The sequence below is a fragment of the Jaculus jaculus genome, chromosome X (assembly GCF_020740685.1).
Source record: "Jaculus jaculus isolate mJacJac1 chromosome X, mJacJac1.mat.Y.cur, whole genome shotgun sequence".
NCBI classification, from domain to species: Eukaryota; Metazoa; Chordata; class Mammalia; order Rodentia; family Dipodidae; genus Jaculus; species Jaculus jaculus.
This window is the reverse complement of record NC_059125.1, coordinates 22,218,273-22,244,120: the sequence shown is the minus strand read 5'-3', so window position 1 is coordinate 22,244,120 and position 25,848 is coordinate 22,218,273. Positions and strand designations below refer to the sequence as shown.

Below are 25,848 nucleotides of genomic sequence, written 5' to 3'. Positions count from 1 at the left end.
TTTTTAAACTTTTTTTTAAAATTATTTATTTATTTATTTGAGAGCGACAGACACAGAGAGAAAGACAGATAGAGGGAGAGAGAGAGAATGGGCGCACCAGGGCTTCCAGCCTCTGCAAACGAACTCCCGAACTCCAGACGCGTGCGCCCCCTTGTGCATCTGGCTAACGTGGGACCTGGGGAACCGAGCCTCGAACCAGGGTCCTTAGGCTTCACAGGCAAGCGCTTAACCACTAAGCCATCTCTCCAGCCCAGCATTTTATTTTTAGCTTTCTTTTCTCTAGACTTATTTCTCTTTGCAAATTTGTGAACTTACCAAATCATCAATCTGTTTATACACAAAGATACACCAGAAATTTGATGTCAAATTTATAAATTTATGTTTTCTTTTTTACAGAATCTTACATTGACTCCTGGATTCATGTTTTCCAGAGTATTATAAAATCAGCTTTTACCCAATAATTACCTGTCATATTTGGAATATTGTATTTTTAAAATTTTAGTGATAACTTTCATAATTATAGATAATAAACCATATTAATTCCCTCCTCTCCCCCACTTCCTGGAATATATTTTTAACTATACTAACTGGATGATTTGCAATGGAAAATATCCTCCTTTAAATCCAACAAATAAATACAACATTCCTAATGAATGCTTCCTTCAGTGAAGTCTAAAAATGTGTGGATCAAGTAATAACTAGCATAATGCAAAATTGTATGGTGTTCATTTTAATCTCTGGCCAGGTTATATACCTTTTTGACCTACACTCCAAATCTCAACCACTTCAATTGGTCCTATTCTTTTAATCTGAGAATCTTTAACACCTTTTTTTTTTTTTTTTTACCATTTTTTAAATCCTGTATGAAAATACATCTCTTATTGTTCGGATTTAGCTAAGCAACAATATTAGTGTTTGTTGGTTTATCAGTTATGGTACAATTACCTTTTTGCTGAGACAAAACACCAAACCAAAACCAGCTGATGGAAAGAAAGAATTTATTTTGGCTCACTGTATTAAGGGGAAGGTTTTTCATGTGAGGAAAGCATTGCATAAAAGATGAAGCAATCACATGTCAGAGTGGAAATAGTTTAACTACTGGGCTAGGACCTGGGCTATAATCCTCAAGGTCTGCCATTAGTGACTCACCTCCCCCCCCCCCCCCGCAAATTCTCTGCCATCCAGGGAATGTGGGTGAGGCTTAATTGCAAACACATGAAGTTATAGTTACACTTCACATTCAAATTCATACCGGAAATAACTTAAAGAATACAATTTATTTTTCCAAGTGACTTGAGTCTATCATGGTGGGTGGAGCATGAAACTCATGTCACATTTTGTAGTACAGAAAAGCAAAGAGAATAACAAGTGTGGTTGGGAGTTAAGTCCTTAAACACTGCCACCAATAGCTTACTTCCTCCATTAAGGCTCTATCACCACCTAAAGATTCACACAGCCTTCCCAAACACAGCCAATTTACTGCAGATATCATGTTCAAACACTTTAGCCTATTGGGGGGCATTTTACATTCAAACCCGCTCAGAGGCTAATTCTATATGGAAACCAAGAAATCTGTGTCAGTGGCTTTATTTTATGACAACAGTTCTTCACTTTATTCCTAACATATTTATAGAAAAAGCACCAGTAATATTTTGAATTCTACAGTACAATACCTCAGTGGCATGATAGTTTCATAAAGCATAACCAGTAATCAGTATTAAACTCAAGATTGTTTCACTGAAGGAATGAAGTCATAATTTTGCCTTAAATTTTGAAAAGAAATCAAAAGCTTTTGGAATTAGACTTAGTACACTAGATTTTTTTTTTGTAATACTGTTTAACCATGACAATTCTAAGAAAGACAAGTAATGTAGATAATGATACAGTCTTAAGTGTGCTCATGTGTAACTCTAATTAATCACTATTGTTTAATTGATTTAGAAGGGATGTAATAAACAAACCATCTGTAATAGTTTTTTCAAAAAAACTAAAATCTGTCTTGTTCGTTGTGATGTTGGCAATGGAAAATGGAGTTTTACTTTGATAAAGGTTCTGGAATTTATTGAGGGAACATATCTGATGGCATTAAAATATCTTCCTCAAAGCAATTTTAGATATCAAAATTACATACAGAAGCCAACTCTCTTGACATAGTCATACTTCAATAATTTCATAAAGACAGTACTGAATACTAATGGGTAAATTTTAGCAAATAAAATGAATATATATCTAGAATGAACAAATGTTCTATCAAGACTGGAAGATAAGAATTTGGAATATAGTAGAAAGATTTTTTTTTTTTGAAAAACACTCCTGTGAGTCATCATTATTTGTACTATAGAACAAGTCTATTTTTATGTTTAGCATAGTAGTGCATAGTGGTATATCTTGCTGTTTGGTTTATTTACTTAATGTATTTTTAAAGAAAATTCATTCATAAAGCATTTTTCTGGAATATATTTTTTTCTATATAACAGTGTCCTCAGATAAAATATACACAAATTTTAGGGCCAGAAAAGTACAGACTGAACATATATCAATAATTCACCTGACTTGAAAAATAGTACTGAGACTTCCCACCTGCAAGACCATTGTCTCTGTGGAAATTATTCTTAATCATGTCCTCTCTGTTGTAAATTTTCTTTACATTTTAGCTGAAACATCACCTCCTTGGACAAGTTTTTCCAAATTGTAAACTGAGGTCACTGAACAAATTATAGTTATTTTTATTATGTACTAATGACATATAAAATTGAATATTTGGGGGCTGGAGAGATGGCTGAGCAGTTAAGGTGTTTGCCTGAAAAGCTAAAGGACCTTGGTTCAATTCCCCAGGACCCACGTAAGCCAGTTGCACAAAGTGGCTCATTTGCAGTGGCCAGAAGCCCTGACATTCCCATTCTCTCTCTTTCTCTCTCTCATTTGCTTGCTCTGCCTGTTTCCCTCTCTCAAATAAATAAATATAAATAAAAATAGTGCGCATACACATGCATACTCTATGCATACCGCACATACTTTGAGCAGGAGGATAAAACACAAGCAAAGATATGTCTCCTGCATGATGTCTTGCTTTCTGTTTCATAGCATAGTAGACATAATTGTTCTTTTATTTGAGCTAGTATGGAAGGCAAAACACAGAAAGGTTAAGAAAATTGCTTAATGAAATTCATTTAGGAAATGAAAGGACTTAAATTTGATTCTAGATTTTGTACTGTTTTTATTAAGCCATATTAAAGGAAGACAATAAAGATAAAAAATAGATATATATCTAAGTATATTTTATGAGACTTGTAGTTGTATTATGATACTCATAGATAACTATTTCTGTATATGTGTTGTAATTTTGAATTAAGTCAAATTTAAGTTGAGCATTCAACAAGTGGTTGCCAATTTTTGACAAGGGTCCAATAATCTTAGTATGTAGTAGGCTGAGACAGGAGGATTGCTGTGTGTTTGAGGATGCCTTGGGTTACCTAATGAGTTTGAAAACAGCTTGTATAATAGTGAGAGATCTTTTCTGAAAAGAAAATATACCCATGGTGATCTCTCACATTTTAAACACACCTGAACTTATCATCCTAAATTTAATTCTTATTACATTAATATGTCACCAAGCCTTAAGATTGATGTTTCATCCCCAGCCTTTTCATTTTCTTTCTTTGTAGAGTAGGTTAGACAAACAAGAACCACCAAGAAAAGTGATATTTTTATTGTTTGTTTTAAATCAGTCATGCCATTCATCAGGTTTTGTGGCTATTTTTAAAAATTCATTTTAAATGTAAACTTCTTATAATTTACATCTGTATTTTTTAGGTTTGCTTTATTTATAGTCAAATATACCTTAAAACTTATAATACAGCTGATTACAATATAATATTTGTATCACAGTGTTCTTTCTCTGCAAATGGGAATTTCTAATGAGCAATGTAATAATCCAGGAAGATGAACAAAGGACTTAATATTGAAAAATCAGGTTAAGTATGATTCTGAAAAATTATAATAAAATAATAATTTATCACATATGCTCCGGGTGACTATTTCACATTATAGTACAAAAATATAGTATCAGAAATGGACATGTACAATACTTTTGTTAATCTGAAAACTATTGAGTTGCAGCTCTAGAAACTTGGGGCTAACTTAATAATTCTTTCCAGTTTTAAGTTGCACATACAATTTTTAATTGTTCAGAATGTCCAGCTTAACTGTTGTCTGTATCTGTCTCTGGCTTTCTGGCTTTGTCTCTGCCTCTGTATCTCTCTCTCTCTCTCTGCTTACAAATAAATAAACAAAAATATAAAAATATTTTTAAAATATCATATTAAGTTAAGTAATGAGTGGAATAAAGGACAATATTTCAAATGGCAGAGAAAGATGGAAATGTTTGTTTCCATCAAACAAACAACTCATGAGGAAAATCTATGGAAATAGCCCAGGCTATTTTATTTAAAAAATATTTTATTTTTATTTATTTATTTGAGACAGCGAAAGAGGGAGAGAGAGGGGAGAGAGAGAGAGAGAGAGAGAGAGAGAGAGAGAGAGAGAGAGAGAGGGAATGAGCACAACAGGGCTTCCAGCCACTACAAACGAACTCCAGATGTATGTGCCACCTTGTGCATCTGGCTTGCAGGAAAGCGTCGTAACTGCTCAGCAGTCTCTCCAGCCCAGTCCAGCCCAGTTGGGCCCAGGCTATTTGAAGTCCTGGTTTAGCTGTATGTCTATATAGAACAATCAGGAGGTTAATATAAATGAGATAGAAATCAGACTGGCCAAAAATGCTAATGTTTCACTCATGGTTAGTATGCTTAGTGAAGATTTAGGAAACTGTTATTCTTGTGGTTGGTGCACAAATGTAAGTGAAGTAAACTTGGACCTTACTATCACAAAACTTACAGAATTAACCAAGTAAATGAAAACAGCACATATGTATCAATGTTTCTTAAATATTGGAAGCATCTTAAACCTTTTTCTTATAGTCATGTTGAAAAAAAATCTTAGATAATACTTATCTCGATCTCATTATTGTAAGTCACGTTTCCTGAGCAAATAATCTTAAACTATGCCAACAAATTCATACCGTATTTCTTATATATAAGAGAACATTTGAGAATTCAAATTTGAAAGAAATTGCTTCAGGGGCCGAGGCAACAGAGCATTTGTTAAAGGCACTTGCTGCATAAGTCTCACTACTGAAATTCATATTCCCAGAACTCACTTAAAGCTGGACACAAGATGTCCATGTGTCTATAATCCTTATATGGCTAAAGCAATTGGACGTGGAGTCAGGAAAATTCTGAATCTCACTTGCCAGCTAGTCTTGCCTTCTAAGAAGCAAAAACAAGAGAAAAATCTATCTTAAAGTAGAAGGTAAGGACAACCATCCCAATATAATTTGCTTCAGAATCTTATTATATGGGATTTCACGGTTAATAACCCTCAACATTGAAAATTCATATGTTTACCTAGTAGCCTAGTAGAGCTAGGATATCTATACTACTAATGTTACATAGTTTATTAATTACTTTCAAAGTATAAAGCACCATGGCAATGCTGGGAATTAATAATATTTAATCACAGAAGTAAACCAAACAAGTCAATACATATCTGTGTCAATTAGCTAAATATGCATTGGCTCCTCCAGACATACACTTCATGTGTTTTGTGAAATACTTCCCTTCCCAGCCCTTTCACCTCTGTGTCCTTCTTTCTTCTACCCATCTCCTTGTAACTCCCACATTATTGATGGGTGTATGTGAGTAACTATTTACTTTTTATTCTTTCTTAAGATTTAAGAAACATCATCAAACATTATTGAGGTATTTTTCCTGAATTCCACCCCCCCCCGTTAGGCAGAGTTTGAAATTCTTGAATTCTATATTTTATATATTTAAATCCAAATCATTAGATTGTATCAGCTTATATACTTATTTAAAAATAATTTAAAGTCACCCTTAGATGTTTGCTTAGATCATTTAGTTTCAAGACCCTCCTTTCATTCAGTTTTTGTTATTGTTCATTTTTGTTCTGCTTTTTTGTTTGTTGTAGGGTTGCACACAGAACCCAGGACCTCATTTATGCTAGGCAAATGCTCTACCTCAGAGCAGCTCTGCATCTAAGTTTTGCAACATACTTTTGAAGTTGGAAAAAAGTGTTAGGTGTTGCTGGTAGTTTCTTCTTCTGATTCTCTTGTCCTTGTTACTCGAACCTGGGTCCTTAGGCTTCATAGGCAAGCACTTAACTGCTAAGCCATCTCTCCAGCCCCCATTCTCATTTTTGTATAAAGATAAAAAGATAGTGTATGAGGAAGTATGAGTCTGTAAGTTCAAATGAAAATGCATAATGCATATCTATTCAGTATTATGCAATTAGAAATTACTCAGGGTCAACTAAATTTACATACCATTAAGTTTATGCCACTCATTGGCTAGGAAAAAAAAATTCTAAACAGGTCTTTGTGATTGTGAGGCCAAATTGATAACCTATGTGTTAAAAGTTTTTCAGTTAAACATAAATTCGTAAAAAATGTAGATTTTTTTTTGGGGGGATATGATATTCATTTTATGATATTATGCACAAGGATGTATTGGCTAAAGCAATATAACTATATAATATAATTATGAAAATATATCATAAATAAATAATACTTTGACTTAAAAATAGTTAAATCATGAACTTTCCATTAATAAAATTAAATCACTGAACAAAAATGGTTTTGCTTCTTTATCTCATGTGTTAAAATGTAGGCATAGTGGCTGGAGAGATGGCTTAGTGGTTAAGCACTTGCCTGTGAAGCCTAAGGACCCCGGTTCGAGGCTCGGTTCCCCAGGTCCCATGTTAGCCAGATGCACAAGGGGGAACACGCATCTGGGGTTCGTTTGCAGAGGCTGGTAGCCCTGGTGCACCCATTCTCTCTCTCTCCCTCTACCTGTCTTTCTCTCTGTGTCTGTCGCTCTCAAATAAATAAATTTAAAAAAATGTAGGCATAAAACTATAAGCATATTAAAATCTTAGGTGTAAAGTACAATGTAGATTCTTCTGGGGGATGTAACTCTTTTCATTAGCCCAAAACACCAGGAAATGATAAATTTAGAATTCTACAGATCTTAAACAACATTGCATTGAAAACATGCAATAGTGAACTTTTATGCACCAAAGTCTTATCAACCTCCCTTTGTATCTTGGCCCCAATTCTAACAATATTTCTATGGAAAAGTTGATTTAAAATAACATTTATTGAGTAACTTTTATTATCTCAGGTACTGTGACAAATTTATTACATATATTTCCAGAAATACTGAAAATAAATTGCTACACTATAATAGATGATGTAACTCAACTAATAAAGATTTTCTCCATGCAATGTTGTCTGGAGACTGTGTTCTTTTATATTAGACCATACCTCTTAGCATCTGTTGATTACCTATAAAATGAGATTATAATATTGTCTGATTTATAAATTTGTCAGAATTAAATGATACAACAGTTGCTGAATAAATTACTTTGTAATAGCACCTTATAAATACTTAACATTATAATATATGTTCCAAACAGTAACTGTCAAATATATTTATTTTACAAATGAGGCAAATAATGATAAAATTTCAATAACTTCTAAACAATGCAAAGGAAACTAATGTAGTTAGCTGTTAATCTGAAGTAGCTAATGACTAAATAAAATCAGCTACCTAACCTTAGAATGTAAACATTCAGCTATGTACAGCTTAAGAAGATGAAGTATCTTTCATAGCCTAATTGTAAGTGTGGGTTTCTTTATTTCGTTCTTACTAATGCTCATTGTTAAACTGGATTAAGTTCATAAATTTACTTAATCAAAGGTATAAATATTATAATAATTACAGAAAGCAGGAGGAGATGCTAAGAATATCTAGGATTCTTATACTCTTGTGAGGGAACTTAGCTCCCAGGGACACTGTGTGATACATTTTTAGAAAGCTCAATTTCTGATGATACTTTGGCATTTTATCCTTCTTAATATATAAAACATGGTAGAAAGCTGTACATCAACTTCAAGCAAATCTTAGCATCAGCCAGAGGCCTCTCCATATAGGCTTATTATTATCAGAATTGGAGCATTGCAGATCTCCATGTGGAGACTATACTAGAAAACCAAAGTAGGAGAATTGTTTTGTGTGAAAGCTTTGTTCTTGGATATGATATCTTTAGGGCTGCATAAGAAGTATGCCATCCGCAATCCCTACTCAGCACCTGCAGAGCTTTCAACATGGGGACTGTGTTCATTTAGCCTGACCTAGGGACTATGATGTCTGCATTTCCAACAAATTATAAATGATATCAAGTACCTAGGATCAACAAATAGTAGTACATGGAATAGCCGGGATTTAAAGTATAGATGTTGTATTATCATAAAACAGCTTCATATGCTACCCTAATAGTTGTAGGTGTCATGTGATTCAATTGTAACCCACACTCTTTGCATAAGTTGTTAATATTTGATGAAAACATATGGAAGAATAACTATGTGATTTGGCTTTAAAAGACATTTCTTTTTTTTTTTTTTCTTCACAGTCTCATCCCTATCAGGAATAATTTTCTTTTACTTTGGAATTGCATATGAGACATAATGTTACTCATTGGATATAAAAATCACAGTACATAAACATTAATAGCAATTTGTTATAACTTGATTTCACTCATTCTATAAAATAAGACTTCGTGGTACCTTAAAAAAAGAAAGAGAGAGCTTCATATGGGGCTAGAGGGAAGGGCTTATCCTTCAAGGCCAAAGGACCCAGGTTTGATTCCCCAGGACCCACTTAAGCCAGATGAACACGGTTGTGCATGCATCTGGAGTTCCTCTGCAGCAGCTGGAGGCTCTGGTTTGCCCATTTACTCACTCTTCCTCTCATTCTAAAATAAATAAAGATAAAATATATTTTTAAAAAAGGGCTTCATATATTTGTAAGGAATTGGGAGCTGAATCAGAGTCAGATAATTAGAGTTTATATGCACTGTTTTGATTTTTAAAAGTATCAATTTTATTTCAGGTATCTTGTTATTCATTATGATTGAGAACCTTAGGATATTTCGTCCAAGTTGTTTCCAGTGTATGTAATAAGTCTTATGATAAAATAACCATATTTTCATCAATCTTTAGATCAGAGTATAAGGTTTGAACATATGATTTGTTTGTATTCTCCTTAGTAAAAATTCTTGTTCCTTGAGCCCTCTTTGAAAAATACCATTATTTTTCTACTTTGAAATGATGATACTTCAATATTGAAGCAGGAGTTCAAGATCATAACTTCATCTGAATCTATTTTTTCTTAAACTGTCTTCTTTGCCTGAGAAAGGATGGATTATTTGTGACAGGAGCTTTGCTTCTTGATACCAAAAAGTTAATATAAAAGTAGTGATTGTAACATCATATTTATACATATACAAATGCCACTTCATATAAGCAAACTTCATTTCAAGGTACAGTAACAAGGGAAACTACTGCACAACTAATTTGACCACTGTAATTTTTTTTTTACAAAATATTGTTATTCCAGACATTCTTATTTGTTTTACCTTGGAAAAAGTGTGGGTTATACTGGAGATTCAGATATAGTGACTTTTATTTAAAAAAAAAAAGTTAAGGAGTATATCCTATTATCTTTGGAGAGTTTACAAATGTTATGAGAATGACTGTTCATCTAATGTGTCATTGTTCCTGCATTTTAGATACACTAACTTATGTTCAAAGTCATCACTCAGGAGTTTATATATATGGTTCCTTTATTTTTCCAAATTTTGTGGTAAAATATATAACTTTAAATCATATAAAGACACAGTGTTGTGCCATAAGTGAGAACTTTTAAATATATATGTTATTTCTACTTGTGTTCTTGTATTCTGGGGTCTATTAGTCATGAGATTATTTTTCATACAGGAAAATTGAGTTCCATCTGTTTGAGGGCAATGAAAAAAATCTGACTTTCAAGCATATGATTCCTATTTTGCTCTTGTTGTTCCTTGTGACTTCCTTTTTATGAATATTTTCTTTAAACATATTGATAGTGACTTTGACAAGCTGTCATATCTGGCAAATGCTACTTTTCCATTAGCAATTTCCTTCTTTGAATAATATTAGTCATCATGTCATACTATATTAAACATCTAATTTAATATGGATGGTATGAACTTCTATAATACTTTTTCCAATGAAATGGTATTGAAACAAAATTTAGAGGAACAAATATTTCCCCCAGATAATGAATGTGGCTAAAACAATTTAGTTGCAAAAAAATAAGATGAATTTATTTACTTCTGAAATGGATAGTCCCCAAGACAATTTTTGAGAATTTGAAGAAATAGTCCCAGTACTATCATAGGAGCTTAGTTTTTCAAGATATACTCACATATACAGGTTATTTTAAGGGAACAATGATTTCAACTAGTTGAAGGCTTACTTACATGTTTTCTCTAACTATACTTCTGATAGACAGTGAGAAGGAAAAATACAGGGTCCAAGAGTGGAGAACCCAGAGTGATTGATTTCTATGGATATATCAAAGAATGATATTTATACTTTTAGAACTGAGATTTGAATAATTGCTTGTTGTGTAAATGCCAAGGTTTAAACATTTTGACTACCAGGCATTATGCTGAATTGGGAAAGCAATGAGAGGGGAAGTTAGTGGTGCAGAAGTCTGACTGGCAAAAGAGAAGTTGTCTAGATGTATCACTTGATTATGTTGCCAAGAGTGTCAAACCTTTTAGAGACTATTTGCAACCTTTTTGCATTATATTAGTGCAATAGGCAGTTACTAAAATGCTGTAAGCAAGAAATTAAATTTGTCAATAAAGTTTGTTTAAAGACAATTTGCTATTATGTGGTGAGTAGAAGGGATGGATGTTTATGGGGAGAAAATAGGCCATTCTTAGAGAAGTCCAAAATAACTTATTTACTCTCTTTTAGTGTAAATGAGATGAAGCAGAGATGAAAGGTACTATAAGAACGCCACATGTGCTCAATAACTGAGAAAGTGATACTTGCCTATGGGGATATTAACAATACTTGAACAGCTGTTAATGTCTGTTCCCCTTAGGAAATTTATTTCATCAAGCATACATTGTTCCACCCTTATTAACTTATTTCACAAAGTATTATATATCTGACTGTGATCCCTTTACTTAATGCCACCCTGTTCTTTACACAAATGTGGGCCACCCACTGTTCTCTGCAGTCATAGGTTATACAGTTGCAATTTAAGACATTAATGGTATCTCTGAAAATACCTCTTCACACATAGAATTAGCATCATGTCATTCAAAACTTACCTGCAAAATATGCAGAATTACAGAGAGTTACTGCTAAGATACATTCAGGAACAAAAATAGAGTTAAGAAGGTAGTTTTTTTTTTTTTTTTTTTTAAAGCATCGACTTTGGAATCAAACTTGCTTGGATTCTATCTCTGCCATTTGCCAGTCATTTGAGCTAGAGTAGGGTGCTAGTCAAACAGCCATTTTTCTCATCTAGAAATGGAAAATGACAACTATCTCATTAAATTTATATTTATGTAAAGCCATTTCTATAAAAAAGCCTATGACTTACATATACTAAATATTCAAAAGGTCATTGATATACAAATGAAATACATAAAATGAATGCTACAGATTAATCAAGGGCTTTGAATAAGCAAATTAGATTTAAAATATAAAATCCTAGTAACTATATGGATATAATAGACAAGACTATTTCTTAATTTTTTTTTTAATTTAATTTGTTAGTTTTCTTTTCAGTAAACACAGGCAGTTTGGTACCATTATTTAGGCTCATCTGTGATCTACCCCCTCCCATTAGATCCTCCTTGTTAATGACCCAATAAAATATATCACATTTAAAAATAGTTCTCTTTGATTGATTGGTTTTGTTTTTGCATGCATAATTATTCAATGTGCCTGTTATATTACTGAACTGGAATATAGTAACTTGCAGTGAGGAGGCTTAAAATGTGAAGAAAAAATAAAGTCACTGTTTATTCTGATGCTTCATCTTTTAGGGGCTAATGCAAAAAAAATCTGAGAATTCATTTTCTGTCGAATATTATTTATACCATTTCTTTCTGATTCACCCTTTTTTACAAAACAAGCCATATAAGGTCTGGTCTTGTAAAACCTTGACAAATTCCTCAACACCTGTATTTTAAAATGTAACTCCTGTTTCAGACTTACTAAAATGTGGTACTCTATTTAGCTATAAAACTAGCATTTTTTGCTGCAGAGTAGAGGGTTGGTTTGAATGCGTCACTTGACCTATATTGCTGCTCTGAATCTTCTGAGGTTGCCCCGGTGATGGCAGTTTCAATGATGTGGGTGTTTGCCTTAGAGCTGCTCCTAAGAAGGAAGTGACACTATTGTCTTTGAAACATCATTCAGCCAGAAAAGTACTATTTTTCTCACCTAGAGCTGTAAATGTCTGTAAAATCATCCTTTCTTCTGGCAGCTTAGCAGTAGTAGCAAAACAACAACAACAAAAAATGCCCTAGTACTCTTGCAGCTTTAGTAGTTTGGGGTTATTTTGCTTTCTGTCCAAGAGTCACCCATTTTCTCTAAACTTTTAGACAAAGAACTAATAGTGAATAGGTGACCAAAGTACTTGATTTATTAATGTCTGGCAGTCATAAAATATGTACAAGAATACCAATTCCTCAGTGAACAATATCTGTATCAGGAGCGAATTGTTCTGCCTGAGCCTCAAGTAAAGCCTTCAGACGCCTTCTTGTTAATTTAATTCCACTGGGGCAGCAGTGGTGATGATGAAGCACGGACAAAGCCCAGGCAGCTTTCATCAAAATACGTTCTTCGTGACTTACTTTGTGTGCGAAAGCATTGCTTCTGTGTGCTTAAGGAAGATAAATCCCTTCACCTGCTTCTGACTTTGTGGGTAGCTACCTTAGGCCAGTAATAAATTTTAGCTGCCTGCATGTTAACCTCTGGTATATAAACATCAGTGTGGTACATTATTGTTGATGACAGACAAGAGGATGGAGGAGGAAAAAGAAAAGGAAGAAGAGGAGACAGGTGATGGGGTTGACTGAGGAGGAAGAATACCCTACTTGAGAATGGGAAGCATTCTCAGAATGTGTCAAGGAAGTTATTGAGTTTTTATGGGACAAAAACTTATTACAAAATGATCCCTTAAAAAGACTGCTTCAAAAATTATATAAATAATATTAAATCCATGAAAAAAGAGATAGCAAAATAATTATCTAATATTATACAGTGTAGCCTCAAAAGTAAACATTTGCATTAAATAAGCTTTGAAGTTTTTCCTCTTCATTTTTAAATCTGAACAGTGCAATTTATTCTCTTTCTCACACACATAACAGTTAGATTCACCAAGAAACAGGGAGCAAAAAGCAGCACAACTACAGTTTGTCAAATCTGTGTATTTGAGATAGATTATCAGAGTAAAAGTGAATGCCCATAGTTCTTTAATTTGATTCTGACTCGGTTTAAATCAAAGAATTGAAAGGAATATCTACTATACAACATGAGAAATTAATTGCCATATCCATCTCAAATATATATGTATATAATGTTAAGGATTTGTACACATGGTATTAAATAGAATATATATATATATATATATACATTCATGACTAGGACAAATGTATTAAAGATTGGGCAGAGATATTAGTATATTTTGTCTCTAAGTATATCTGTGAGGACATTTTTCAAAGACAGTTAGATCATAAGTATTCTGATATGTTTAATGGATTGCTTCATGAATGGTTTAAAAATATGATGCTGATATTGACAGGTATTAAATGGTACCTAGTCAAAGGTAATGGGTGATGGAAGCATATCATTGCAGGCTATATTTTCATATTATCTCTCTTATGTCTGTCTCCTCTCTCTTTCCTGCCTATCAAAAAGTGAAGAGCAGCCTCTACTAAATAATTGTTTAGCCATGATATACTGCCTAAGTATATGTGTCCAGATGACTTTAGACCAAATATTCTGGAAATAGTAGCCAAAATAAATTCTTCCCTTGGTCTATGGAAAAGGCTCAATGGGTAAAATCACTTGCTGTGCAATAGAAATAACCTGAGATTCAATCTCTGGCAATCACACAAGCCAAGGCACAGTAGCTAGCATCTGTGATCCCAGTCCACCTAAGTCAAGATAAAAAGCAGAGACAGGAGGATACTAGAAGACGAAAGATCAGCCAGAAAGTGAGAACCGACACTAGACCACAATACAAGTGGCATGGTAAGCACATGAACACACAAACATAAATGTGCACACATACCTATGTATACACCAATAATATATATATATATATATATATATATATATATATATATATATATATATATATATTTCTAACATGGATTTGTTCATAACAATGTGAAAGTTACTAATATAAGTATTCAATGCTAATACAATGTGAAAATAAAAATTACTAAAATTAGTAAGTAATATGTATTTGTCTAATGAAAACCACTAGACATCGCCCCTTGTACTTACATAATTCTCTTTGAAGGCCACCATTCCCTGGCCATATGTTTCTTTTTATATATTTTTTTAAATTATTTATTTATTTGAGAGCGACAGACAAAGAAAGAAAGAGGCAGATAGACAGAGAGAGAATGGGCGCACCAGGCCCTCCAACCACTGCAAACGAACTCGAGACACGTGCACCCCCTTATGCATCTGGCTAACGTGCATCCTGGGGAGTCGAGCCTCAAACCGAGGTCCTTAGGCTTCACAGAGAAGCGCTTAACCACTAAGCAATCTTTCCAGCCCCTGGCCATATATTTCAAGGAATCCACTTGATGTACTAGTCAATCTGCTATATAGCCAAGAACATATTTGTGTTTCTTTTTTTCTTACTACTTTGATGAGCCTTATAAATCAAAAGATAAAGCAACTTTAATAATAGAGTTAAAAAAAGACAATTGGTTTATTGTAACCTGTTGGCATGTTAGCCCATAGCCAGCATATTAATATAGGTGAAACTAACCTACACTCACAGTTTTTCAAATAGAAAGTGTCTACATGTTGGAAAAAAAATAACAACAACAACAACAAAAAACGTTTGTACTTGTGAAAATTTATTTTATTAGCAGGCTAACTGATGTTCTGTGAAGAAAGTTTGCCTCAAATTTTAATGTATTGGCCAACAAGTAAGACAAAACAAGGGCTGCCTTTTATTTAATCTTATGTTTGTTTCCATCACTTCAATGATTTATTATTTTTTGAGAATGTAATGGGAAGTAAAACTTAGCACTCATGTGAGAAGAATGATAATAGCCCAGGATATGTGTAGTTTGTAAAAAAAAAAAAAAAAAAAAAAAAGTCTTAATCTGCTATATTTTAAAGCTGATTTAAGATACACTGTGTTAATTGATGCCTCATTCTGAATGTGTGTGGATTTTCAAATATGAATTAAATCTACTTGTCTTTAAGATCCCATTGGATTGTAATTGGGTTCAATTTTAAATATTACATGTGCATAAATACAAAGTGAAATCTCTACTCTGTGAATGCATTTTAATGTTCAGTATTTTGTACTTCAAAATTTGCATTTGCATATACTTCTCATTTTTGTTTGCTTTTCACTGTCTTTTAAGACAGGATCTTTCTGTGTAGCCTGGACTTGCCTAAATCCCCTTTCTGGAGAGCCACAGGTCTCCTAGCCTCTCAAAATAGGATGATGAGTACACACCACCATTCCCAATCTTTTCCTTGAAATTTATTTGCAATTAGATGTCATCTAAAGTGTGGCAAATAATTCTTTAATATCCTTTTTGATGTTTAGGAAAGTGTGGCATACATGACAAATAAGATGTGCATATTTAATTTATAAATAAAATTATATGATGACTGATTCATGATGTCCATAAAATAGCTGTTTTTCAGGACACTGGATCTTGTTAATTTTCTAAATAAACACGAAGAATATTCATTCCCAATCAGAGATGTTGGGTGTCATCATACATTTTTTTATATTTTATTTTATTTTTTTATTTTAGAGACAGAAAGTACAGAAATAGGCAGGTAGAGAGACAGAGATAATGGGTGTACCAGGGCCTCCAGCCACTGCAAAAGAACTCCACATGCATGTGATCCCTTAAGCATCTGGCTTACATGGGTCCTGGGGAGTCAAACCTGGGTTCTTTGGCTTTACAGGCAAGCACCTCAACCTTTCAGCCATCTCTCCAGCCATCATATTCTTTTGTAGTATGTATATGAGAGAGAGAGTGATAGAGGCAGATAGAAAGAAAAAAAAATGGGTGTGCAAGGGCCTGTAGCCACTGAAGTTGAACTGCAGACACAAGTGCCACCTTGTCTAGTTTTGTATCACCATATCATTTTTAAACATATTTTATTTAGTTATTTATTTAAATGAGAGATAGAGAAAGAGAGAGAGAAAATGGGCACACTAGGGCCTCTAGCCAGTACAAACCAACTCTAGACACATACACTACCTTATGCATCTGATCTTATTTGGGTACTGGGGAATAGAACTTGGGTCTGTAGTCTGCTGGTGAATGCCTTAACTTATATCATCACATTCATATTGGAGGAGGTATACTGTTGAAAAATGTACATGCTCTCACTACTTCAGTTTCTTATAAAAGTAGTTCAAAGTCAAGTTTTCAAGTTTCATTCTACCCTGACAAAATGTACAAGGATCAAAAATAATACCTATTTACACATTTCAAAAAAGGTGGTTTCAAGTTTTATCTGTAGAGATCATAAGCCTCCAATAGAGACCAAGTATGCAATTGCCTTTTAGGAATATAGTTCAGTAATGTGAAAATTTTGTATGCATACAAAGCTAAATATGTCTTCTCTGTGGAATTTCCATTTTCACCTTCCATTCTCTAGCACATAATATTGGTAATAGTTCATTTCTTGCTAACAAAAAAAAAAAAAAACAAACCAGAAGTAGCTTATGGAAAGAAAATGACTACTTCTAGCTTAAAGTTTTGAAGACAAATGTAATCATAGTGGGAAAAGATGGCAGAATCAGATAGCTGGGCCTCATATCATCACATCAGCAAGGAGGAAGGAGAGAAAATGAGTTTGAACTAGAAAATGTCAGTTTCCTATAAAATCCAAATCTTGATCAACCCACCAGTGACAACCTATTTAAGCAAGACCCCACTTCACAAAGGCTCCATCAACTGAGTATAATGAGTTTAAAACTTAGAAATTTGTTCTCATTTTGATGTGAAAATCATGCAGCATTAATAATTTTAGAATAATTTCTTGCTTCATTTCTAAATGGAGACATTTTAATATGTAGTTTGGCTAGGAATTCATCTTTTCAAGTCATCTATAATCTTTTACCCACTGAATATTTAGTAAAACTATCAATTCTATTTGGTTTTTAGAATTTTACCTATATACCACCCTCTCCAAGGCTCTGGGGAAATTGTGGAAGATGTCACAGAAAGAATGTAAGAGACAGAGATTGGGAAACAATGCTGCTGAACACTGTTTTATAGACATGACATGGTCATTGCATTCATGACCTACCTGTGAGTGTTGTAACCTGAAAAGTACTCACATAATACTGGACCAATCAACATGTTTCCATGGATTATAGGGATGAGAATGAGGTCTTTATCCATCTCTGATGAGCATTTAATGCTTGTTGTAGAGTGGGAGACATATGTAGTGGTATAACCATGCAGGAGAGATGGCTTAGTGGTTTAGGCATTTGTCTCTGAAGACTAAGTACCCAGGTTTGATTCCCCAATACCTACTTAAGCCAGATGCACAAGGTGACCCATGCATCTGGAGTTCCTTTGCAGTGGCTAGAGGCCCTGAGGCACCCTCTCTTTTCTCTCTCTCATAAGTAGATAAATAAATAATTGAATAATCTTCTACCCAGGGCCATGTAGGCAACCCTAATTAATCAGGATAAAAAGACATGAATGTAGAAGCAGAGAGACTAGGTAAAAAGGATATATGTGGATGGGGATAAGGAGGGACATCACGAAAAGATGACAGGAAGGGATTACAAACAAAAAATTGATATGTGGTCATTATGTACTTTGAATATGACATGGTAAGTGTAACATATAAGTCAATTAAATTAAATGATTGAAGGCAAATTTATTTTGATATCTGAAAAATTTGGATTACCACTAAAGGAAAATTAGAGGGTTGATAACATAATATTATCTATTTCCATCTGTTACTACAATTTATATATCATCACAATTCCTAAAACAAAAATCTCATTGGACTTTTTAAAAATATGTTTTGTTCATTTTTTATTTATTTATTTGACAGAAACAGACACAGGGAGAAAGACAGAGGGAGAGAGAGAGAATGGGCGCGCCAGGGCTTCTAGCCACTGCAAATGAACTCCAGAAGCGTGTGCCCCCTTGTGCATCTGGCTAATGTGAGACCTGGGGAACTGATCCTTGAACCGGGGTCCTTAGGCTTCACAGGCAAGCACATAACCACTAAGCCATATCTCCAGCCCTCATTGGACTTTTGAAATTCCTCTTGAAGTATAGGTAAAATTTGTAGATTTTTTTAATGTAAACCTTGCATTCAAACATGGCTCTTAATCTCTCATGAATGATATGCTTACTGGAATGTCTTAGGATAAAATCTCCAAGTCTGCAACTTTCACTGAAATACAGTGGAGTATCAGTTAAAACAATAAATTTATGGATGTATGTGTGATAAAGCAAATATTATAAGGTATGTATTGTAGACTCTAGATGGTGGGAATATGGGTTTTCTCTGTATAATTCTTACAATTATACTGTGTTCTTGTAAATTTTTATAATCTTATGGACTGTGGGTGAATCTTAAGCATGTTTGATTTTTTTAAATCCTATAATTTACCAATGTTATATGCAATATAAATTTCTTTTTTCATCATACACGGTGTTATCAGCACAAATTTTATTATTTTTGTTTCTTGAAAAGCATGTAATATATGTTATTTGAAGTAAACTGGAAAAATAAATCTCACAGTGCTTGAAATATGAATATTGATTTCAGATTTTACATTATTCAGGCTGGAGGGATGACTTGGCGGTTAAGTGCTTGCTTGTCAGGCCTAAAGACCCCAGTTCAAGGCTCGATTCCCCAGGACCCACGTTAGCCAGATGCACAAGGGGCACACACGTCTGGAGTTCCTTTGCAGTGGCTTGAGGCCCAGTTGTTCCTATTCTCTATATATCTATCTGCTTCTTTCTCTCTCTGTCTGTTGCTCTCAAATAAATAAATAAACAAAAAATATTTTAAAATGGTTTTACATTATTCTTTATTGTTTAAAGTATATTTTATTTATGTTTTGTTATTGATAAAACAGTTAATTGCCATTTGCCACTGAACAAATTTCTTTTTTAAAGCTATTTTATTTATTTGTCTGAGACAGAGAGACAGAGAAAGAGGCAGACACAGAGAGAGAATGGGTGCACCATGGCGTCCAGCCTTTGCAAATAAACTCCAGACGCATGTGCCACCTTGTGTACCGGGCTTACATGGGTCCTATTGAATCAAACCAGAGTCCTTTGGTTTCACAGGCAAGTGCCTTAACCCTAAGACATCTTTCCAAGCCTGAACAACTTTCTTAACAGTTTATACATCCCTGGAAACATTTAAGCTACTTTGAATTTAAAAAATGTATTTGTCCAATTTAAGCATTATAAATCAATTTTCTATTGAATTCAAGACAAATAAGTAATGAATAAGTATGAAGTCAGCAAATCCTGCTATTTTCCAGGCAGATTTGACTTTGTTATTTGAGGATAATAATCAGATTGAGTGTTTAAAGGATGTGTTCACTGTATACATTCTAGAACTTTGGGAGGGCCTGCTAGAACAGATTACTTAAAAGGAAAACAAGCACAATTAACAACTGATAGTTCTTTTATCACTTATATTTTGGTATAATCTCTAGATGAAAATTTTCTTGCTTCAGTCTGTCAAGTACAGACTTTCTATTTGTAGCACCCTATTTCAAACAAAGAAAAAAATAATAAAACCAATATATAACTTTTCTTTGCAACATTAGTAAATTGAGAACCATGGAGTGACCTGTGGATAAATTTCTTTGCATGTGAAGACTGCAAGTCACATCTCAGAACCCATGTAAATGGCATGTGGATGTTGCAGTCCTCCTTTAACCCAGAATTCCGGAAACAGACACTATCCCAGGGACAATCTGGATACTAGTTACACTAGCCAAATTGGTGAGCTTGGGATTCACATGAAGGACCTCTGAAATAAGATGAAGAGTGATGGAGGAAGATACCTGATATCAATATATCAATCTCTGTCCACAATAGGTACAGACACTCTTCCCACACAACTAGTAAATTTGAATTCCAACATATGTTGGCATTATTCATAGCAGAATTGACAAAGAAATCTGAAGCTGGACTTGGTGGTACATATCTTTAATCCTAGAACTCAGGAGGCAGAGTTAGGAGTTCAAGGCCAGCATTAGTCTACATTGTAAATTCTAATTCAGCCTGGAGTAGAACAAGACCCTACCTTTAAAACAAAAGCAGAAGAAGAAAAAGACTAAGAGGAAGAAGAAGAGAAGGAGGAGAAAAGAAAAGAAAAGAAAGGAAAAGAAAAGAAAAAGGAAAGGAAAGGAAAAGAAGATAAAAATCTAAAATATTTCTTCTGGCTCACCAATGATTTTATTAAATAACGAGAACTCCATTATAACAATACCTTTTGAAAGTCAACATACAATAACAGCTTAAATTTTAATACTTGCTAATAAAATCATGGGAATTATTTAGTTCCACTTAAAAGAATGTTATTTATCAGAGTACTTTAATAGAGTACATCCAAGGTATAGAGAGTTGCTCACATGGAGTCTCCAGTACCCACAGAGCACAGTATACTCTATAGGTAAATACAGATTTGGTGCTTTGCTCACACAAGTATAATTTCTTTAAAAGGTTTTATTGACTTGGAATTCTTTGAGTGCTTGACTTTCTAGGTCGCTAACCTATTCCCATTTGTAGGAGAGCCTTTATCTTTATTAATAAACTTCCTCTCTCACTTTCAAAACCAGATTGCCACCCAGAACTGGGACAGTTCCAAATTCATCTTTACCTATACTTCAATAAACTAAGTCCTACTTTGAAAAATAAAACAATAAATTTATGCTCAAACCTTCAAAAACAAAAGTGATCTTCTAAGTTTATGAAGATTAGTATACTTTCATTTAAGGTATGCTATGACAAAGGAGAAGGTTCATGATGGACATATATTGAATGTAATATAGACAACCTGGAAACATGAATCCATTGGGAAATTTCCTTTAGTGCATGAGAATACTCAAATGAAAGGGAAAGATGACTTTAAAATTATAAAAATAACCAATAAATATGAAATTTTGTAGGTCATTTCCTTTTCTGTTTACTTAGAGACTTACATTAACTAAGCTTGTATTTATAATACCAAATTTGGTATAGGTTACTCCTGCCATTTTGACTTCATTTTTATTTTAAAGTAAACTTTTTATTTACTTATTAATACATAAAATAAGCACATAGCTAAACAACTATAGTATCAAAAACCTGTCATTAGTATATTTATATGTCTTGTTCCTCACCCCATTCTATCCACCCCTTTTCAAGATCATCTATGTTTTTGAGATTGTTTTATGAACACATGAAATCACAGATATAAAACCATTATTTAAGAATGGCAGCGCATAAAATATACCCCAATGCATCTTTTCTTCTCTGAATGCTGTGTTAAAAACATATCTACAACTCTTTCTAGTCTTTGAGATGAATTGTGAAATACATCTGTGTCTGTATAAACTAGTTGGTTGCTCTAGATGTATTAATAATATTTTACCCATCAAGTGAAGTTTTTGACTCAAAGAGTAACAGGATATTTTTTCTTTATTATTTTGTGTCTCTGTATCTACATAATCATAGACATTTGACTGGGCATTTGGTATTTTCTTGCCCATCTTCCCAGCCCCAGCACCAAAGTTTTAATCACAGTGGTTTTATGATGTGTTTTTAATCTAACATAAAGGTATAAATCTATAATTATTATAAATGATCACAAATTTACTGCAATTCTGCCTTTTTCATATTATTTTTTGTTGCTATAATTTATATGTCTCAATAATCCTATCTTGTCATTCACCCCATTCTGTCCACGACTGCAAAAGAGCTGTATTCTTTTGGGGACTTCATGGGCTTGCTGGCCAACAACTCACTGGTAGATATCCCACCACTGGAACTGGGCTTTTTCTATAATAACCTATGGTTTCTGGGAACAGCACTCACTATGGCAATGAGCCACTTCTACCTCACTTTCATATTTTTATTAGCTAACAGGGAAGTACTCTTCCATATGGCCTAATCATATAGTCTTTAGTTTTGGTTAACCTGCTTCACCCCTCCACTCTTCTGTATTCCCTTCCTGACCCCTTTCTACTTTTTCACCTTCAAAATTTTTCTACCTAATCCTTCTTATCTCTTTTTAAGATATATTTTTTATTTATTTATGAGAGAGAGAGAAAGAGAGAGGGAACATATGAGCATTCCAGGGCCTCTAGCCACTGCAAAGGAACTCCAGATGGCTTAAATGGTTACTGGAGAATCAAACCTGGATCCTTAGGCTTTGCAGCCAAGCACCTTAAGTGCTAAGCCATCTCTCCTGCCAAATCCTTCTTATCACTTGATCAGGAGTCTTCTTACTCATATAGACTACTTAACATACTATTGGGGTATGGAATCAACCAGAACATCAACCTTCATATAATAGAAACACACCTGTGATCTTCCCAAGCACCCTTCCCCAAATAAAAATGAAACACATATGAGGAACCTGTATGCTCCCTTACTATTGCCTGAATTCCCCAATAAGTAATTCCAATTAAAAAATGTTTATTTTAATTTATTTGTTTGAGAGCGATAGAGAGAGAAATAGATAGATAGATGATAGATAGATAGATAGATAGATAGATAGATAGATAGATAGATAGATAGATAGATAGATGATAGATAGACAAACGGAGAGAGAGAGAGAACGGGTGTGCCAGGGCCTCCAACCACTGCAAATGAACTCCAGATATGTGCACCCATTTGTGCATCTGGCTAACGTGGGTCCTGGGGAACTGAGCTTCAAACCGAGGACCTTAGGTTTCACAGGCAAGAGCTTAACTGCTAAGCCATCTCTCCAGCCCAGTAATTCCAATTTTATCAATACTTTTAGAACTTTCATGTAAATAATTTGTGAACTATACCTCCTGTAACTCACATCCATAAAATCTGTCCAGTTGTCTATTGTTTCATTATCATTAATACATCCCCACCTCCATTATTTCTTTTGTAGACTATTACCATTGTTTCCTTTAGGCTCTTTTATTTTTGTTACTCTGAAACAAAGTCTCCCTTCTGCTCTCCCAAGGACAATAATTTTTTTAAAGGTGGGCCAAAAAATATTCCTCTCATGACATCTCATAAGGACAATATAAAAACCTGGAGTATTTAGCCTAACGTAGAAAAGCTACCATGATCTGACCCTTGCCATATTCTTGATCTGATATTATTATTATTTTTTAATCTCAGTTTACTTATAGAGTCAGGCTAAGATATCTATTGTATTAGATTTTTCCACTGCAGAGTGATCAATTTCAAAATTTTGCTGTGTGGGCTTTTGGTTTGTAGCTCATGATTCAAGTCACAATTTCTAACAAATAATTCCTTTACCAAACCTAAGTAGTGCTAGCTATTATCAATCACTTTCTCACATTATGATTGTTACTGTGGAAATCACAGGTTATATATTGTTTTAATTTTAGAGAGAGAGAGTGAGAGAGACTAGTGTGCCATGGCCTCAGCCATTGCAATCAAAATCCAGATGTTTTTGTCACTTAGTGGGCATGTTCCTCCTTGAGTTTGCCTTATCTTTGTGCATGTGGTTTGCATGGGATCCAGAGCACCTTAACCACTAAGCCATCTCTCAAGCCCAGAAGTCAGTTTAAAAATCTTTATCTCACTTACTTGTGGGTATGCATTCGTTTTCATCTATACAACCAAACATCCATTTTTCAAGTGTCAGGAGATTAGACTGTTCCAGATTCTGAACTTGTTGAATGGATAAATATGTATAAGGTAGGTTGAAAAGAAAATCAATTATTTGTATTCAACAATTTCAAGTTATGGGTCACTAAAGATCCTCAATCAAATAGCTTCTTCAAGCAAATATCAGCTATTTGAAACATGTTAGAAACAGGATGTAGTGGTTTCCCATGGAACACCTTCCTTTTCTCTTTATCTCTTACTGGAATCACAGCTGCAATAGCAAACAATTGGAATGAGATACTAAAACATCCTAATTGGTATATATAACTGCTGTGAGAAACATGCTTTAAGGTAGCTGTTTTTCTTTTCTTTTTTTAAAATATTTTTGTTTAGTTTTATTTATTTGAGAGTGACAGACAGAGAGAAAGAGGCAGAGAGAGAGGGAGGGAGGAAGGGAGGGAGGGAGAATATGGGCACCCCAGGGCCTCCAGCCACTGCAAACGAACTCCAGATGCGTGCGCCCCCTTGTGCATCTGGCTAACGTGGGTCCTGGGGAATCGAGCCTCGAACTGGGGTCCTTAGGCTTCATAGGCAAGCGCTTAACCGCTAAGCCATCTCTCCAGCCCTGTTTTTCTTTTCTGAATATCAATAACTACTATCTTAGGTCTGTGCTACCAAAAATAAACACAATTCAATAATAAATTAAGCCCTAAAAATGAATTTTACATCTGAACTTATAAAGATATTTGCTCTTGCCAGGTGTGGTGGTGCACACCTTTTGAGGCCACCCTGAGACTACATAATGAATCCCAGGTCAGCCTGGGCTTGAGTGAGACCCCACCTCGAAAAACAGTTACCAAAACGAAAAAGATATTTGTTCTTGGAGCTCACCTGGCTTATACAATTATTTTACCTGTTTGTTGAAAATATTGATTTAATCATTGCCATATTTTTTAGGAAAAAAATTGCCAAACAATCCTGTAGGCTACACCTCTTAAAGTTTCCATCACACCCTAGTTGAACAAAGATGGGTACTAAATATTTAATACATAGGCCTTCGGGACAAGTGTGTACTTTGAGTTTGAAACATTGCATCAGTGCTGCATCAAATTCCATTTCTTGTTCCAGCCTGTCCTGTAAAATGGTCTGACAAGTTGCCAAAACATCCTGAGACACACGTTCCTCCTCTTGCTGGCACCAGGACTTCAACTAGCGTGGGATTCCTGAGGAAGTTTTAATTCCTTGCAGTCCATTATTTAAATAATTTGATATAGATGCATGGAATGGCATAATTTACTCTTTATCATATCTCATATACCGCTGGGGAGATAGCTCAATCAGTCAAGTGCTTACTTCAGCAAGCATGAGAACCTGAGTTCAGATTCCCAGCGCCCACATACATGCTGGGTGCTGTTGTGCTTTGGACCTATAATCCCAGAGCATGGAGGCTGAGATAGTTAGATCCCTGGCACTTGATGGCCAGCCAGTCCAAGATAATTGTTGAACTCTAGACCAATGAGTTACACTGTCTCCAAAAGGAAATGAATAAATATATAAATAAATAAATAAGAGGTGGATATTGTTCATGAAGAACACCTGAGTTCTGTAACAACACCTGAGTTCTGTAGCCTTACAAGCATGTGTATACATGTGCACCCACATTCATATGAACTCCCACAACCCCCCCACACACACATGCATACCAAGCACTTAAACTCAAACAGAAAAACTATCTCCTTTCCTGCTATGGTGGTTATACCAAAGATGCCAGAGCTGGGCATGGTGGCACACGCCTTTAATCTCAGCACTTGGGAGGCAGAGGTA

General features: G+C 34.4%; 1 protein-coding gene across 2 annotated transcripts in view; it reads left to right on the top strand.

The window, feature by feature from the left end:
* Il1rapl1 (interleukin 1 receptor accessory protein like 1) overlaps nt 1-25,848 on the top strand; it is a 1,362,835-nt gene that overhangs the window by 356,307 nt on the left and 980,680 nt on the right. The window lies entirely within an intron of this gene.